Raw genomic sequence first — 20,916 nt, forward strand, 5'->3', positions numbered from 1 at the left:
TTCATCACTAGGAAACCATTTTTTGTTGTAGGGTTAAATCAATGCTAAATTAGATTTAATCATTGTCTCCTCAATTCCACTCAGTACCTTGTTTCAAGTTCTGGCCCATAACATCTCCTTGTAGGATCAAATCAATTGTCTCTATTCATTCCAGTGACTTTAGCACCTTGTAAAAGTCCTAACAATAAACCTCTGTGTTTTTCCTCTCTGTCTCTTTTAAGTCTTTTCTTATTGAGGTTAAATATCCTTCAACAATTCTTTAGGGTGGCCGAGTTAAGATTGTGAAGTAAAGGCAGAGATTTGCCTGAGGTCTCCCTCAAATACCTTTTAAATAATGACTCTGAACAATTTTAGAGTGCAACAACCCACAAAAAGTTGGAATGAAACAATTTTCCAGGCTAGGAAAATGTTGAAATTTGGCAGAAAAGGTCTGTTGCACTTGGGTAAGAGTGAAGCACAGTGCTACACCAGCACAGCTTTCCACCACAGCAAACCAGGAACAGGTCTGGGATGGATCTGGAATGGGTGGTCTGCAGCAGCAATGGATGCTTCTGGAGCTCTCAGCCCACAGGTGATAAGGGGGTGGAACAAATAGTCACATGCAGAGTACAGAGATCTCTTTGTTAGCATTGAGGCAGCGCTTTGTTTTTTTGCCCATATTTGGAACTCAAACCACTTGGCAGTCCTGAGTAGCACTTCCAGGGCAAGGAGGAACATTAGCATATCAGAGCTTGCAACCATTAGCACAGGGACTTCATACTTTCAGGGCAGAAAAAATTGATTGTGGTCAGTTATAGACCAGAGCACAGACTAGGGAAATAGTAAATACCTGTCCTTAGATTATACCATCTTGGAGGCAAAGAAAACTTACAGGTCCCTAGAAATATCTTTGAAAACAGCTGTACAAAATCCCTGAAGATTGGGACAGTGAATCCACCATCCTAGATGCAGAGCCCTAATTTTAGTGAAATATTAAAAAGTCAAGTAATAGGCTGAGAAAAATAAGTAAACAAAAGAAAAAAAAAAGATTTTGACCATAGGAAGTTACTAGGGTGACAAGAAAAATCAAAACACATACTAGATGATACCAAAGTCAAAGTTCCAATAGCCAAAGCCTCCAAGAAAATTAAAAATTGGTCTCAGGCCATGGAAAAGCTTAAAGATAATTTGAAAATCAAATTGGAAAAATAGAGAAAAAATTAACAAAAGAAATAAGTGATCCAAAAGGAAGTACAAAAAGTCAATGAGAAGATTACAAATAAGAAAGCATACCCTGCAAAATAGAGTAGAATTTTTTTAAGGAAAAAAATGAATATTCAATAAAATAAAGAATTTTCAAGAATTCTTGATGAAAAGAAAAAAAAAAACTGAATAGAAAAATACAATACTCCAAAGAAGCATGAAAAGGTAAACAAGAAAGGGAAGCTAAACTGCTTATATTTCTATATGAGAAGATGGTACTTGTAATTCATAAGACTTTGCATTATTAGTGCAGCTAGAAGGAATATCTATCTATCTAGTTGGCACAGATGTTAGTATGAAGTATGATGTCTAAAAAAATAAAATTAAGTTGTACATGAGAAATATCCTAGGAGAAAGAAGAGAGAGAGAGAGAGAGAGAGAGAGAGAGAGAGAGAGAGAGAGAGAGAGAGAGAGAGAGAGAGAGAGAGAATGGGATAAATTGTCACAGTCACACATGAAAGGTGCAAGGAAAAAAAAAAACTTTTATAGTAAAGAGGACCCTTGGGGGAAATCTAAGGGGAAGTAAGTGAATCTTACTGTCATCTGAACTGGCTCAAAGAGGGAATAACATGCACACCCAATTGGGTATAGAAATCTATCTTACCCTACAAAATAGTAAGAGGAGGAGATAAGAGGGAGTTGGGTGATAGAAGGAAGGGTCTATTGTGCGAGGGGATAGTCAAAAGCAAAACACTTTTGAGGAGAGACAGGATGAAAGGAAAGAGAAAATATAATAAATGGGGGAAAATACAGTTAGCAAGAGTAATTGTGGGGGGAAATGAAGCCTCATTTTTCAAACATTGAGAATTGAATCAAATTTATACAAAAAGAGCATTCCCCAATTAATTAATGATCAAAAAATAAGTTTTCACATGAAATCTAGTTATCTATAGTTACATGAAAAAAATTATCTAACTCACTATTGATTAGAGGAATGCAAATTAAAACAGTTGTGAAGTACTACTTCATATCTATTATATTGATTAATAGGACAGGAAAGAAAAAAAAATAAATATTTGAAGGAATGTGGGGAAAATAAACATTAATGCATTGTTGGTGGAGTTGTAAACTGATTCAATCACTGTATAGAGCAATTTGGAAATATGCCCAAAATAATATAAAACCGTGTACACTATTTAACCTAGCAACACCACTAGTAGAACTGGATCCTAGAAGAGATTTTTTAAAAAGGAAAGGGATCTCTCTATATAAAATACTTTTAACAACTCCTTTCTAGAGGCAAAGAACTGAAAATTAAGGGGATGTTCATCAATTGTGGAATGGTCAAACAACAAAGTAACAGAAATATTTTAATATGATCAGCTGTGGATGTCATATCTATTCTCACAATGCTCCAAGACAACTCTGAAAGACTTATGATGAAAAATACTATCCATACTCAGAGAAAGAAACAATAGTGTCTTAATGCAGACTGAAGTATACTTTTTTCTTTATTTTAAAAAAATTTTTAATGTTTTCCTTCACATCATGATTATTATAGGAATGTTTTGCATGAATACACATATATAACCTATATTTAATTGCTTGCATTATCAATGGTGGGATGGAGAAAGAAGTAGGGAAAACATCTGGAACTCAGTCTGGAACTGAATGTTAAAAATTGTTTTTTACATGTAACTACATGTAACTAAATGTAGTCAGGGAAAAACAAAATACTGGAAACTAACCAAAAGACCAACTTTTTAGTACTTTAACAGTCTGGCCATCCCCTTTCATGTATGTGTGTGTGTGTGTGTGTGTGTGTGTGTGTGTGTGTGCATAATTAATGTTGAGACGTGTTAGATTTCTACAGTTTCTCCTCCTAGAAAGTATAGGATTGTTAGAAAGTTAGCAGAATGGTGATCATGGCATAGAGTATGAAACAGAGTTTAGCTCTCCTCTTGAGACCTTCTTCAAAGTCTAAAATTCCCATTGCTCCACTCCCAAAAGGGCAAAGGAGAAATAGAATGAAATTCTTAGTGAACCAGCAAGGGAATTAACTAAATGTTTAAACACAAAGTCTGAATGTTGGGAAAAATTCCAGTCCCCTGGAGAAGCAGTGCTGGAGTCCAGCCTCATTAAATCTCCCGGGGCCATGAGAGTCTAGACAAAAAGTGTAAGTGTTTAAACCATCTTGAACCTGAAGGGTAAAATCCTGGAACTGGAGTTTGTACTACTGTGCTATCATCTGTATTATGCCCTGCTGTCCCTCAAGTCAGACCCCAGATCTCAAGTTAACTTCCCTGAGTACAGGAAGAGGTAAGGAATGGACCGAGAGAAGCAAATTTAAAGGCTCAGTCATGTCTCTAGCAAACGCTGAGGTAAAGATAGAACTGGATTAAGCTTTATATCTCCCCCCATGCTTTCTTCATTCCAAATCTGGCCAAGGGATTCATAGATGAATCCATAATGCATTCTTCAGTCAGATGAGGGCCGATGCTCTCTGTTTAAAAATGTTTTTAATTTAATCACTGCTCTCACTGGCTTCGCTTCAGGCCTCATAATAAACGAAAATTCTTCCACAGTCGGATTAAACCTGACACCCAGTGCTCGCCAGATCCACTCACCATCCTCCCAGCAGAAGTGAATGCTATCTGGAGAGCTCAGAGGAATATCAGTCAGGCTGTCATTACCATATTGTTTCCCATTTGTAGAAAATGGAAATTGAAAAGGCAGTTCATGTTTAGAAATCCTAATGTAACCAGTATGGCCCAGCAGTTGCTTTAGGCTTATTGAAGAGAGAGTGTGCTGTTGCCTCTCACCCCTAGCCCAACTGCTTGTGGCAATTCCCAGCTACTAATTATCAATTACCAGAGTTCTATGATTCTGTGATTCAGTGACAATCTCAGTGCCTATAGATGCAGACACAAAGAATTGAGAGTGATGTAGTAAGAACACTGGATTTAGGAACACAAGAGCTGGATGTGAGGCTCAATTTTACCACTAGCTAACTGGGCGTTTATGGTTTAGTCTTCTGTGAAAGGAGGAGATTGAACTGGGTAACCTCTGTGGTCTATTCCAGCTTTAAAACAGTCCCTTCTTCTGACCCTAATAAAGATGTGGCTTCAGTCATGCCTGACTCTTTGTAGATCCATTTAGAGTTTTCCTGGCAAAGATACTGGACTGGTTTGCCATTTGTTTCTCCATTTTATTTTATAGATATGAAAATTGAGGCAAACAGGGGTAATTTCTTGCCCAGGGTCATAATCTAGTAAGTATCTAAGACTGGTTTTAAACTCAGAAAGGTGAGTATTCCTAACTCTAGGCTCATCACTCTATTCACATCACCACCTAACTGTCCCAATAATAGATTGTGTCCTCTAAATAAATGATAATACTAAAATGCAGTTTTATTTTTCACCATATTCTTATATTTCTATAGATTCACAACTCGGTGTATGTGTGTGTATATGCCAGCCTCTTTGTTCTCCAATACAGAACACAGTCCTTTAGTACTTCAAATGATGTTTATCAGGAGTTGTTCAGCCTACTCTGAACACACATATACACACAAACACACACACACACACATACATGTGCACATTGGCTTCTACTACTTGACCATCTTTGTCTTGAAAAGTCTTGAAAAACTTAATGAAGATGGTCATTAGACAACAAATTTATAATTCGTCAATAGATCTATACTTTTCTACCTTGATAGGATGTGCCAGGGTTAAGAATCCATTGGCATAGATTTCAAGTAACCAGGCTGACCTCTAAGCCATCAGTGAGGTAACAGAACAGAACTTCAAATGAAATTTTGTTTGCTTGTTTGTTTTCCCCAGACAGATCCTATCTATATCAGAAAGGCACCATGTATTTAGAGATGACTGATATTCAGACCAATAGAGTATATATTCAGATTAATACATTCAAGGATAAACTGTGCAAGGTACATATGGTGACTAATGAAATGTAAAAACCCTTGAAACTACAGCCATATCAGCAATGTGTTGTGACAGTCAACAGAAATGAGTGCAGAAAGTGCCCAGTAGTCATTTTTGCAATTGCTGACATCTCCCTGGAAATTTAAAGAGGTCACTCATTTTCTTACTCCTTTTACATGGAGGTACACACACACACACACACACACACACACACACACACACACACACACACACACAATCGTAAAGGCAGATGAATCATTATTTCCCTGATTCCACCCAATGTGACATTGAAATGCAAGTAGAAATATGAAAAAAAATAATCAACTTTCAAAGGAAAATACCCAACTCATTTATTGCTTCAGAGGTATGGCCTGTTGGATGGTCAACTGAAGTAATTGGTTGTTTTACTCAAATAACTTAGCTTGATGGATTTCTTTTTTCAGTGACACAATTGCCTAACAGTTTGTAGGGAGTCACCAAAGAAAGAGACAGCTCACTATTATAGAAGACACAACAGATTTGCAAAGAGGACATTCAAATTCTGTTTTTCACAATGTGGTTTTGGCAAGAGATTTTACTGTTCAGAGTAACAGTTACTTTAATGATAATGTGAGTGGAAATTAACAGATGATCTCTTAAGTCTTTTTAGACCCTATAACTTATGGTTCTATGAAGATGTCTGGCAAAGCCTAGGGACCACTTCTTAGAATGGCTGAAAACACAGCATACGTAGAATTACAAAAGTAATAAATCATATTAAAATACAAAATTAAAATTATCAAAAAAATCTATTTTTACACCAAGGTGGAATCAAGAGAATAGAGGCGGAAACCCAGGTGAACTCTCACCTTTCCACTCAAAACAACTTTAAAATAGTATCTTGGTTTGAATCCTGGAGTAACAGAGGCAACAGAAGAGAGGAGTGTGACATTTTTCCAGCACAATACAACTTAGAAGGTCAGTAGGAGAAGTCTATGAAAATAGGGTGCAGGCCAGCTTACACTGCATGTAATGCAATTATAAGCAGTGGGTCTTGGAGGCAGTCACCTTGGAATTCAACAACTTTGAAAGCTCTCATTCCAGAGATGATATTAGGACAACAGAACAGAAGAGATAACAGGAGACTCTTTGCTGGCACTGGGTGCAGAACTTTTGGCAATTCACTGCCTATAAACAGTTTAATTCACTGTCCCAAAGTGAAGAAAAGAATTTGTGGTTGTTCACAAGGAAGCAAGAGAAGCGTTGTAGTTCCTAGATAGAGAGGAGCACTAATGCTTGTGACAGCAGAGGAATTGGGCCCTTCCTGCTTAAAGACCAGAACACAGACAAAGAAAGCAATGACTCCATCTCTCCCTGAATCACACCACTTTTGTTAATTCTTTCATAATTTTCTTGTGTCACTCATTTATTTTCCCAGTTTTCCTTCTACCATTCTAATCTCATTCATTAGCTCTTCTATATTTAAAATCTATATTTTATTTTCCTTTAAAGCAATGCTTGTAATTGTTTTCACATTGTTATCTTCTGAGTTTGTGTCTTGTTCTTCCTTGCCAAACTAGTACCTCTTTTCATATTTGAACTTTTTTCAAGCCTATTTCTTGACTTTTAACTTTCTTTAAAAGGCAAAAAATACTGGCAAAAATAATATCTTAAAAATAATTGGTGTAAAGATAAAAGAGGCATAAAACTTCACAAAAAATTAATAACAGAATCGACCAATTGGAAAAAGATACACAAAAGCTCACTGAAGAAAACAATTCCTTAATAATTAGAATTGAGTAAATGGAAATTAATTTATCCATTAGACATCATGAAACACTGAAACAAAGTCAAAGAATGAAAAAAAATATAAAAGAAAATGTAAAATATTTCATTAGGGAAATAATTGATTGGAAAATAAATCAAGAAGAGATAATTTAAGAATGATTGGACTACCTAAAAGCCATGATCAAAGTAGGACTGTCAAATTTATTAAAAAAATCTATTTTTTATCATAGCTTTTTATTTACAAGATACATGCATGGGTAATTTTTCAGCACTGACCCTTGCAAAACCTTCTATTCCAACTTTTCTCCTCTTTCCCCTTAACCCCTCCCCAAGATGGCAGGTAGACGAATACATGTTAAATATGTTAAATTATATGTTAAAAACAATATATGTATACATATCCATACAGTTATTTTGCTGCAAAAGAAGAATTGGACTTTGAAATAACGTAAAATTAATGTGAGAAGGAAGGCAAAAATGCAAGTGGACAAAAACAGAGGGATTGGAAATGGTATGTAGTGGTTCACACTCATTTCCCAGAGTTCTTTCACTGGGTGTAGCTGGTTCAGTTCATTACAGCTCTATTGGAATTAATTTGTTCAGCTCATTGTTGAAGATGGCCACGTCCATCAGAATTGATCATCATATAGTTTTGTTGTTGAAATATATAATGATCTCCTGGTCCTGCTCATTTCACTCAGCATCAGTTCATGTAAGTCTCTCCAGGACTTTCTGAAATCTTCCTGCTGGTCATTTCTTACAGAACAACAATATTCCATAACATTCATATACCACAATTTATTCAGCTATTCTCCAATTGATGGGCATCCACTCAATTTCCAGTTTCTAGCCATTACAAAGAGTGCTGCCGCAAACATTTTTACACATATAGGTCCCTTCCCCTTCTTTAAAATCTCTTTGTGATATAAACCCAGTAGTAACACTACTGGATCAAAAGGGTTTCATAATTTTTTGAGCATAATTCCAAATTGCTCTCCAGAATGGCTGGATGTATTCACAATTCCACCAACAATGTATCAGTGTCCCAGTTTTCTCTAATCTCCTCCAACATTCAGCACTGCCTTTTCCTGTCATCCTAGCCAATCATAGAGGTATGTAGTGGTATCTCAGAGTTGTCATAGTTTGCATTTCTTTGATTAATAATTTAGAGCATCTTTTCATATGTCTAGAAATAATTTCAATTTCTTCATCTGAAAATTATCTGTTTGTATCTTGACAATTTATCAATTGGAGAATGATTTGATTTCTTATAAATTAGAGTCAACTCTCTATATATTTTGGAAAGAAGGCCTTTATCAGAACCTTTGACTGTAAAAAATGTTTTCCCAGTTTATTGTATCCCTTATAATCTTGTCTGCATTAGTTTTGTTTGTACAAAAGCTTTTAAATTTGATATAATAAAATTTTTCTATTTTATGATCAATAATGATTTCTAGTTCTTCTTTGATCATAAATACCTTCCTCCTCCACAGATTTGAGAGGTAAACTATCCTATGTTCTTCTAATTTATTTATAATCTCATTATTTATGCCTGGATCATGAACACATTTTGACCTTATCTTGGTGTACGGTGTTAAGTTTGGGTCATTGACTAGTTTCTGCCTTACTAGTTTCCAATTTTCCCAGCAGTTTTTGTCAAACAGTGAATTCTTATCCCAAAAGTTATGGTCTTTGGGTTTGTCAAACAGTAGATTATTAAAGTTATTGACTATTTTGTTCTTTGAATCTAACCTATTCCACTGATCAGTTAGTCTATTTCTTTGGTGACCATTTCTTTATAATATAGTTTTAGATCTGGTATAGCTATGCCACCTTCATTTGATTTTTTTTTTCATTAGTTCCATCGAAAGTCTTGACCTTTTGTTCTTCCAGATACATTTTTTTTTGTTATTTTTTCTAGGTGATTAAAATAGTTTCTTGGGGGGGCGGAGCCAAGATGGCGGAGAAGAAACACGCTACTCAGTGAACGTCCTCACTCCCTCACAACCAATTAGATAAATTAAGTCTCAAAATTAGCTCAGGACTGATAGATACCACAAGGACTGGAAGCACGACTTACCAGCTGAAGAGAATCTGGAGTTTCAACAGGAAAGGTCAGTTCTCAGGGGAGGAATAAGAAAGACCAGCACAGACGGTGGGGTAGGGGCACACTGCGCCCATTGCGCTGGGAGGGGCTCTGGGATCAGAGAAGCCACTGAGGTAAAGGAATCTGGCACAGGCTGTTAGCTCTTCTCTGCTAATTATTTAGCAGTTCAGAAGAGAAAGCCAAAATATTTTAAAACTCAGATTAGATTCCCCCCCCCCCCCACCCTGGGGCAGACTCGGCACCAGGGGGTGTGGCCTCAGCTACCTCCTGAGAATAGTTAAGAGACTGACAAGTGGGTGGATACGGCCCAAGGCAACACACACTGCCTAGCTTAGCTGGAGGGAGTGGAACTCAGCTCCAGGAAGTCCCAGAGAAGCGGAACCTTTGAACTAGGGACCGCGGTTTCTGGCAGACACTTCCAGTTTGAGCGCAGGGGCTTCTCACGTCACCTGCTGCAGACGTCCACTCCCCACCCGGACACATAGGCTGAGCTTCTTGCTGTCTTCACTATTCTACGCCCTCAAAGCGCAGCAGTGCTAATCACCTCTGAGGCACTTCCAGGGAGGGGGTGGGGAACTCTCTCCCAGAGCTCTCTCTTAGCGCGGGCGCAGGGGCCGCTGCATCCATCCGGTCTGGGAGGAAGCTGGTAAAGAAGTAAATAATTTCCTACCCCAGGGACAGACCCCAAAACATTTTTTAAGTATGAGCAAAAAAGCTAGAAAAACTATAGATTCCTTCTATACAGAGAAAGAGCGGGTATCCAACCCCGAGGAAGTTAACAGCAAAGATTCAGAAGATAACAACCTAAAGGGGAATGATTCCTGCCCCCCATCACATAACTCTCTCCTAGAAGAAGCTCTTAAGAAATTGAGGGAGATTGAAGAAAAATGGGGCAAGGAAAGGGAAGTTATGATAGAAAATAACAACGTCCTGAAATTGGAGTTGGAAAAAATAAAGAATTCACAGGAGATGCAGGGAAACAAAATTAGTGAATTAGAAAAGGTTAAAAAAACACAGGAAAGTAGGATTTCTGAATTGGAAAAGATAAAAAAGTCTCAAGAAAATAGAATTTCTGAATTGGAAAAAGAAAATAATTCTCATAAAAAAAAAATTAGGGAAATGGAAAAAAATTCAATAGAGCAAAATAATTCATTTAAAAACGAAATTGGGCATTTACAAAAAGAACTAAAAACTGTGAAAGAAGAAAATAACTCCTTAAAAGTCAGGATGGAACAAATAGAAATGAATGATTCACAGAGAACCCAAGAATCAGTCAAACAAAACAAAAAAAATGAGAAGCTGGAGAACAACGTCAAATACTTACTGGGAAAATCTATAGACCTGGAAAATAGATCTAGGAGAGATAATCTGCGGATTATTGGACTTCCAGAAAACTATGACCAAAAAAAGAGCCTAGATTCTATTTTACAGGAAATTATCAAAGAGAACTGTCCAGAGATAATAGAAACAGAAGGGAAAGTAGATGTGGAAAGAATTCATCGAACTCCTTCTGAAATAGACCCTAAAAAAAGAACACCACGGAATATTGTGGCTAAGCTGCAGAATTACCACACAAAGGAGAAAATCCTGCAAGCAGCTAGAAAAAAACAATTTAAATACCAAGGTGCCACAATAAGGGTCACCCAAGATCTGGCTGCCTCCACATTAAAAGATAGAAGGGCCTGGAACCTGATATTCCGTAAGGCAAAAGATCAAGGACTGCAACCAAGAATGAACTACCCAGCTAAGTTTAGCATCTTTTTCCACGGAAGAAGATGGTCATTCAATGAAACAGAGGAATTCTATATGTTTCTAAGAAAAAAACCAGACTTAAACAAAAAATTTGATCTACATCCACAAGACTGAAGAGAAACAGAAAAAGGTACACAGAACCCTTGAGAACTGTAACTCTGTTGTGGGTATATAAAAAATACTCAAGGATAATTTGATTTTACTGATATAAAAGAAAAAAAGGGGGGTGTAGTAAAGGGAAGGAGGTCGGTTCAGAAAAAGGGGAAGGAGTGATAAAAAGAGGGAAACTACATCCAGGAAGAGACATAGAAAATACACCATATCTGAGGGAACTTAGTGAGGGGGAGAATCATTGTGTGAATCTTACTCTCATCAGAAGAGGCTCAAAGAGTAAATAATTAACATATTTGTTTTTCAGAGAATTTTCTCTCACCTCATTAAAAGGGGGGAGAGGAAAAGGGAAAAGGAAAAGGGGAATAAGTGAAGGGACTTGGAGGGAGGGGGGAGGGATCCTAAAAAAAAAAAAAAAAAAAAAAAAAGAGGAGGGTTGCGCGTCACAAGGGGGGTCTGTAAATTAAATATCGGGGAGGGGGATCAGGGGGGTCAAGGGAAAAAAGCATAATCTGGGGATAATACGATGGCAGGAAATACAGAATTAGTAATTTTAACTGTAAATGTAAATGGGATGAACGATCCCATCAAACGGAGACGGATAGTAGATTGGATCAAAAAGCAGAACCCTACAATATGTTGCCTACAGGAAACACACTTAAAGCAGGAGATACATACAGAGTAAAGGTAAAAGGTTGGAACAGAGCCTATTATGCTTCAGGTAAAGCCAAAAAAGCAGGGGTAGCTATCCTTATCTCAGATCAAGCAAAAGCAGAAGTAGATCTCGTTAAAAAGATAAGGAAGGAAACTATATCCTGCTGAAAGGTAGCATAAATAATGAAGCCATATCAATACTAAACATATATGCACCAAGTGGTATAGCATCTAACTTTCTAAAGGAAAAGTTAAGAGAACTGCAAGAAGAAATAGACAGTAAAACTATAATAGTGGAGATCTCAACCTTGCACTCTCAGATTTAGACAAATCAAACCACAAAACAAACAAGAAAGAAATTAAAAAAGTAAATAGAACATTAGAAAAACTAGGTATGATAGACCTTTGGAGAAAACTGAATGGCAATAGGAAGGAATATACTTTCTTCTCAGCAGTTCATGGATCCTATACAAAAATTGACCATATACTAGGACATAAAGATCTCAAAATTAAATGTAGGAAGGCAGAATAATAATGCCTTCTTCTCAGATCACAATGCAATAAAAGCTACATTCAGTAAAAAGTTAGGGGTAAATAGACCAAAAAGTAATTGGAAACTGAATAATCTCATCTTAAAGAATGACTGGGTGAAAGAGCAAATTATAGAAACAATTAACAATTTCACCCAAGATAATGATAATGATGAGACATCATATCAAAATCTTTGGGATGCAGCTAAAGCGGTAATAAGGGGAAATTTTATATCTTTAGAGGCTTATTTGAAGAAAATTGAGAAAGAGAAGATTAACGAATTGGGCTTACAACTTAAAAGGCTAGAAAAAGACCAAATTATAAACACCCCAACCAAAAATTAAACTCGAAATACAAAAATTAAAAGGAGAAATCAATAAATTTGAAAGTAAAAAAACTATTGAATTAATAAATAAAACCAAGAGTTGGTTTTATGAAAAAGCCAATAAAATAGATAAACCTTTGGTAAATTTGATCAAAAAAAAGAAAGAGGAAAATCAAATTGATAGTCTTACAAATGAAAAGGGGGATCTTTCCACCAATGAAGAGGAAATTAGAGAAATAATAAGGAGTTACTTTGCCCAACTTTATGCCAATAAATTTGATAACTTAAGTGAAATGGATGACTTCCTCCAAAAATATAGGCTCCCTAGATTAACAGAGGAGGAGATAAATTGCCTAAATAGTCCCATTTCAGAAAAAGAAATAGAACAAGCTATTAATCAACTCCCCAGGAAAAAATCCCCAGGGCCAGATGGATTCACATGTGAATTCTACCAAACATTTAAAGAACAATTAGCCCCAATGTTATATAAATTATTTGAAAAAATAGGGGATGAAGGAGTCCTACCAAATTCCTTTTATGACACAGACATGGTACTGATACCTAAACCTGGTAGATCGAAAACTGAGAAAGAAAATTATAGACCAATCTCCTTAATGAATATTGATGCTAAAATCTTAAATAAGATATTAGCAAAAAGACTTCAGAAAATCATCTCCAAGATAATACACTATGATCAAGTAGGATTTATTCCAGGAATGCAGGGCTGGTTTAATATTAGGAAAACTATTAATATAATTGACCATATTAATAATCAAATTAATAAGAACCATATGATCATCTCAATAGATGCAGAAAAAGCATTTGACAAAATCCAACATCCATTCCTACTAAAAACTCTTGAGAGTATAGGAATAAACGGATTATTCCTTAGAATAATCAGGAGTATATATTTAAGACCGTCAGTAAGCATAATATGCAATAGAAATAAACTGCAACCTTTCCCAGTAAGATCAGGAGTGAAACAAGGTTGCCCACTATCACCATTACTATTCAATATAGTACTAGAAACGCTAGCCTCGGCAATAAGAGCCGAGAAAGAGATTCAAGGAATTAGAGTAGGAAATGAGGAAATTAAACTATCACTTTTTGCAGATGACATGATGGTATACTTAGAGAACCCCAAAGACTCTGCTAAAAAGCTACTAGAAATAATTCAAAATTTCAGCAAAGTGGCAGGATACAAAATAAATCCACATAAATCCTCGGCATTTTTATATATCACTAACAAAATGCAACAGCAAGAGATACAAAGAGAAATTCCATTCCAAACAAATGTTGATAGTATAAAATATTTGGGAATCCATCTACCAAAGAAAAGTCAGGAATTATATGAGAAAAATTACAAAACACTTGCCACAAAAATAAAATCAGATTTAAATAATTGGAAAGACATTCAGTGCTCTTGGATAGGCCGAGCGAATATAATAAAGATGACAATACTCCCCAAACTAATCTATTTATTTAGTGCTATACCAATCAGACTCCCAAGAAACTATTTTAATGACCTAGAAAAAATAACAACAAAATTCATATGGAAGAATAAAAGGTCAAGAATTGCAAGGGAACTAATGAAAAAAAACTCAGAGGAAGGTGGTCTAAGTGTACCTGATCTAAAGCTATATTATATAGCAGCAGTCACCAAAACCATTTGGTATTGGCTACGAAATAGACCGGTAGATCAGTGGAACAGATTAGATACAAAGGACAAAAAAGGGTACATCTATAGCAATCTAATCTTTGACAAACCCAAAGATTCCAACATTAGGGATAAAAATTCATTATTCGGAAAAAACTGTTGGGAAAACTGGAAATTAGTATGGCAGAAATTAGATATGGATCCACACTTAACACCATATACCAAGATAAGATCAAAATGGGTCCATGATTTAGGCATAAAGAGGGAGATAATAAATAGATTAGAGGAACAGAGGATAATCTACCTCTCAGACTTGTGGAGGAGGAAGGAATTTATGACCAGAGGAGAACTAGAGATCATTATTGATCACAAAATAGAAGATTTTGATTACATCAAACTAAAAAGTTTCTGTACAAATAATACTAATGCAAACAAGATTAGAAGGGAAGTAACAAATTGGGAAAATATTTTTAAAAACAAAGGTTCTGACAAAGGTCTCATTTCCAAAATATATAGAGAACTGACCATAATTTATAAGAAACCAAACCATTCTCCAATTGATAAATGGTCAAAGGATATGAACAGACAATTCTCAGAGGAAGAAATTGAAACTATATCCACTCACATGAAAGAATGTTCCAAATCACTACTGATCAGAGAAATGCAAATTAAGACCACTCTGAGATACCACTACACACCTGTCAGATTGGCTAAAATGACAGGAACAAATAATGACAAATGTTGGAGGGGATGTGGGGAAATTGGGACACTAATGCATTGCTGGTGGAGTTGTGAAAGAATCCAGCCATTCTGGAGAGCAATCTGGAATTATGCCCAAAAAGTTATCAAACTGTGCATACCCTTTGACCCAGCAGCGCTACTACTGGGATTATATCCCAAAGAAATACTAAAGAGCGGAAAGAAACATATATGTGCCAAAATGTTTGTGGCAGCTCTTTTTGTTGTAGCTAGAAACTGGAAGATGAATGGATGTCCATCAGTTGGAGAATGGTTGGGTAAATTGTGGTATATGAAAGTTATGGAATATTATTGCTCAGTAAGAAATGACCAGCAGGAGGAATACAGAGAGGGTTGGAGAGACTTAAATCAACTGATGCTGAGTGAAATGAGCAGAACCAGAAGATCACTGTATACTTCAACAACGATACTGTATGAGGATGTATTCTGATGGAAGTGGAAATCTTCAACATAAAGAAGAGCCAACTCACTTCCAGTTGATCAATGATGGACAGAGGTAGATACACCCAGAGAAGAAACACTGGGAGGGGAATGTAAATTGTTAGCACTAATATCTGTCTGTCCAGGTTGCATATACCTTCGGATTCTAATGTTTATTGTGCAACAAGAAAATGATATTCACACACATGTATTTTACTTAGACTATATTGTAACACATGTAAAATGTATGGTATTGCCTGTCGTCGGGGGGAGGGAATAAGGGAGGGGGGGTAATTTGGAAAAATGAATACAAGGGATAATATTATAAAATATATATATATATATAATAAAAAAAAAAAAAAAAAAAAAAAAAAAAAAAAAAAAAAAAAAAAAAAAATAGTTTCTTGGGAGTCTGATTGGTATAGCACTAAATAAATAGATTAGTTTAGGTAGTATTGCCATCTTTATTATATTTGCTTGACCTATCCAAGAGCACTTAATATTTTTCCAAATGGTTAGATCTGACTTTATTTGTGTGGAAAGTGTTTTATAGTTTTGTTCATATAGTTCTTGACTTTTCCTTGGCAGATAGATTCCCAAATATTTTATACTATCAGCAGTTACTCTAAGTGGAATTTCTCTTTATAACTTTCACTGTTGGATTTTGTTAGTGATATATAAGAATGATGATGATTTATGTGGGTTTATTTTGTATCTTGCAACTTTGCTAAAATTGTGTCTTACTTCTAATAGCTTTTTAATAGAATTTCAAGGGTTCTTTAAGTATACCATCATATCATCTGCAAAGAGTGATAATTTGGTTTTCTCATTACCTACTCTAATTCCTTAATCTCTTTCTCAACTCTTGTTGCCGAAGCTAGCATTTCTAATACAATATTGAATAGTAATAGTGATAGTGGGCAACCTTGTTTCATTCCTGATCTTATCGGGAATGGTTCCAGTTTATCCCCATTACACATGATGCTTACTGATGGTTTTAAATAGATGCTACTGATTATTTTAAGAAAATGTCCATTTATTCCTGTATTCTCAAGTGTTTTAATAGGAATGGATGTTGGATTTTATCAAATGCTTTTTCTGCATCTATTGGGATGATCATATGGTTTTTATTAATTTGGTTGTTGATAAAGTCAATTATGCTAATAGTTTTTCCTAATATTGAACCTGCCCTGCCTTCCTGGTATAAATCCTACTTGGTTATGGTGCATTATCTTGGGGATGATTTTCTGTAATCTTTTTGCTAATATTTTGTTTAAGATGTTTAGCATCAATATTCATTTGGGAGATTGGTCTATAATTTTCTTTCTCTGTTTTCAACTTAGCTGCTTTAGGTATCAGTACCATGTCTGTGTCATAAAAGGAATTTGGTAGGTGTCCTTAATTCCCTATATTTTTTCAAATAGTTTATATAACATTGGAGTTAATTGTTCTTTAAATGTTTGGTAGAATTCACATGTAAATCCATCTGGTCCTAGGGATTTTTTCTTAGGGAGTTGATTAATAAATTGTTCGATTTCTTTTTTCTAAAATGGGATTACTTAAGTAATTTACTTCCTCTTCTGTTAATCTGGGAAGCCTATATTTTTGAAGGTTGATATCAATTTCACTTAGGTTATAAAATTTATTGGCATAAAGTTGGGCAAAGTAACTTCTAATTATTGCTCTAATTTCCTCTTCATTGGCAAAATGTTCTCCCTTTTCATTTTTAAGACTAAGAATTTGATTTTCCTCTTTCCTTTTTCTAGTCAGATTTACCAAAGGTTTATCTAGTTTATTGTTTTTTTTTTCATAAAATCAACTCTTAGTTTTATTTATTAATTCAATAGTTTGTTTTTTTTTCTTTTACTTTCAATTTTTAATCAATTTCTCCTTTTAATTTTAGAATTTTAAATTTAATTTTTGATTGGGGGTTTTTAATTTGCTCTTTTCTTAGCTTTTTAAGTTGCAAGGCCAATTCATTGATCTTCTCTTTCTCTATTTTATTCAAGTAAGCTTAAAGATATAAAATTTCCCCTCATTACCGCATTAGATGCATCCACAAATGTTGCTATGTTGTCTCATTGTTGTCATTCTCTTGGGTGAAATGATTAATTGTGTCTATGATTTGCTCTTTCACCCATTCATTCTTTAGGATTAGATTATTTAGTTTCCAATTACTTTTTGGTCTATTTGCCCCTAGCTTTGGGTTGAATGTAGTTTTTATTGCATTGTGTTCTGAAAAGAAAGCAATTATTATTTCTGTCTTTCTGCATTTAATTTTGATGTTATGTCCTAACATATGGTCAATTTTTGTATAGGTTCCATGAACTGCTGAGAAGAAAATATATCCCTTTCTGTCTCCATTCTGTTTTCTCCAAAGATCTATCATATCTCACTTTTTAAATATTCTATTTTCCTCTTTAACTTCTGTTTTATTTGTTTTGTGGTTTGATTTATCTAATTCTGAGAGTGAATCTTTGGGATTTCCCACTATTATAGTTTTTCTGTCTATTTCTTCTTGTAACTCTCAACTTCTCCTTTAGGAAATTAGATGCTATACCATTTGGTACATATATGTTTAATATTGATATTTCTTCATTGTGTATGCTACCCTTTAGCAAGATATAGTTTCCTTCCTTATCTATTTTAATTAGATCAATTTTTGCTTTTGCTTGATCTGAGATAAGGATGGCTACCTCTGTTTTTTTGACTTCACCTGAAGCATAATAGATTCTGCTCCAGCCTTTTACCTTTACTCTGTAAGTATCTCACTGCTTTAAATGTGTTTCCTGTAAACAACATATTTTAGGGTTCTGGCTTTTGATTCAGTCTGCTATCCACTTCTGCTTTATGGGAGAATTTAACCCATTCACATTTACAGTTAATATTACTAATTTTGTATTTCCTACCATCTTATTATCCCCAGATTATGCTTTTCTTTTTCTTTCCCCCTTTACTCCCCTCCCCAGTATTAAACTTATGGGCACCACTTGCCTCATGCAGCTCTCCCTCTTTAGAATCCCTCCTACCCCCTTTGATTCCCTTCCCCTTTCTTATACCTTTCCCTTATTCCTCTTTTCCTTTTCCCTTTTCCTCTCCCACTTTTTAATGAGGTGAGAGAAGTTTCTCTGTCAACAAAATATGTCCATTATTTTCTCTTTGAGCCGAATCTGATGAGAGTAAGATTCATATAACATTCCTCCCTTCCTTAAATTCCCTCAGATATGACAGGTTTCTTTTGCCTTTTTGTGGGATGTAGTTTCTCTCCTTTTATCTTCCCTTTTCCCTTTTTCTTATACTATCCACTTTCCACTTCTACTTCTGTTTTTTTTTACATTATATCAGTAAAATCAAATTATATATGTAATCTTTAAGTATTTATGTGACAGAAATACATTTCTCTAGAGTTATTTTTACCTTTTTTTTCCTTCTCCTGAGTCCTACAGTTGGAGGTCAAAGTCAAAATTTTTGTTCAGCTCTGTTTTCTTCATTAGAAACAAATGGAATTCACCTGTTTCATTAAATGTCCATCTTCTTCCCTGGAAGAAAATACTCAGCTTAGCTGGGTAGTTTATTCTTGGCTGTATTCCAAATCCTTTTGCATTTCAGAATATCAGATTCCAGTTCCTTTGATCCTTTAATGTGGAAGCAGGTAGTTCCTGAGTGATCCTTATTGTTGCTTCTTGACATTTGAATTGTTTGTTTTTCTGGCTCTTGTAATATTTTTTCTTTAGTCTGATAGTTCTGAAGTTTAGCCACACTTGGGCTAAATATAGTATATAGTATACTATAGTAGTTCATCTATATTTTTATACTTCATGTGTGGGTAAATTACCATTTACTGATCCAGATGGTGACCCCTCTGAACATTAATAGGTAGTCTTTATGTGGTTCCAAGACCAAAACCTCTAACAACTAGAAGTCAACATTTCATACTTGTCTGAACTGGTACTCAGATGACAGGTGTATAATGAATCATCAGACTGAGATTGAAAACCATTCACAATTGATTAGCCTACTAAGTTATATTTTATGAGATACAGGTATAGCCTTTTGTAATACAAGAATAGAATAAAACATTGGAATAGAACTTATATAAATATTTTTCATTCTCAAAGTGGAGAAATGATCCTAAACAGATAACTTCCAGCTCTTGGAAGTCTCATCATTACTCAAAGGTCAGCTCATGTACTGCCTCTTATAGAGGAGGACTTTTCTGATTTTTTCAGTTGTTAGTGTTTCTCCTCACTCTGTCCCTGGAATCACTTTGTATTTTACTTTATCCATATTGTGTATCAACTCATTTATATACTTTTTTCTCCTTTTGAAAAACTGTAAGCCCTTTGAGGAGAGGACGTTTCATTTTTTATTTTGTATGCCCAGAATTTAGCACAGTGCCTAACCAACTGGATTTAATTAAATGAACGTATGCACAGAGTTGTTTGAAGAAAACACGGCATGATCTGAGAATGATGAAGAAATGAGCTTTGGATATTTATATAGATTTTTTTGTGTGTTACAAGTCAAAGCTTTGTTGCTTCCTTGTCATGAAACTCAGTGAAATGGCTAAGTTATTGATAGAAGCAAAATTAATTATCAAATTGGAGAGGGACTTGGTTCTTCTTTAAAAGGGGAAACAGGGTCAAGCAATTAAAATCATTTTGTTTCATTAAATGTGAAGCATGAAATCAAACCTTCCCCCAAAGCTTCAATCATGACATGAAGGTGACTTTGAACTTTTGAAGGCTACACTAGCAGAATAGGTCTTACCAAATAGACAAATATTTAAGTGTGGCACCAGAAATGAAATGCATGTTTGTGCTTTGAGAGCCTTTAATAAAATGTAATATACTCTCCTTTTCTCCTATATTCTCCATCTAAAACACATATACATATACACACACACTTTCTTTTGCTATAACAATTCATGCTTTATTCACATTCTGGGAATTCTTTTTAAAATGACAGTATCAACTAATAAAAATTACTTTCCACTATCCAGGGTGCCATGGCAACCATCACTATATTCCACAACCAGATTTGAAACATATTTCTTTATATTTACTATACATATTTCTTTATTATCTACTATGTGAAGGTTTATGCTATAGGGGTATTGTTCATCCATTTCAATCATGTTAGACTTTTTGTGACTCCATTGGAGTTTTCTTGGTAAAGAAGCTGGCATAGTTTGCAATTTCCTTCTCTAACTCATTTTTTTTTACAAATGAGAAAATGAGGCAAACAGTGCTAAAAGACTTGCTCAGGGTCACCTAGCTAGTGACTGTCCGAGACCAAAATTAACTCAGAAAAATGAGATTTTCTACATTTAGGCTCAGAACTCCATCCCCTGTGCCATGTACTTTCCCATTAGGATGTAGTATGGATTTGCAATGATTCTTTTTTCAGCTCTACCCATATACTATAAAATCCTTTTTGGTAAGGTCTGACAAATGTATTAATATAATGCCAAATTATAATATGGTAAGTATGTAGGGAAGGGCATAGAAAGAAGGATGAAAAAATTATGGAATGCTATTGAGTTTGAGAAATTTAAGAAAACACTATTCAGGAGCTGGCATATGGTCAGAGCCTTGAAAAAACAGAATTTCTTTTGTCTATGAAAAATAGAGAGACTGATACAACATAGGGGTGACCCTATGACACAGAGACCATTCTTGATAAAAGAATGATCCTTGTGCTC

This window comes from Sminthopsis crassicaudata, chromosome 2, assembly GCF_048593235.1.
Source record: "Sminthopsis crassicaudata isolate SCR6 chromosome 2, ASM4859323v1, whole genome shotgun sequence".
Lineage (NCBI taxonomy): Eukaryota > Metazoa > Chordata > Mammalia > Dasyuromorphia > Dasyuridae > Sminthopsis > Sminthopsis crassicaudata.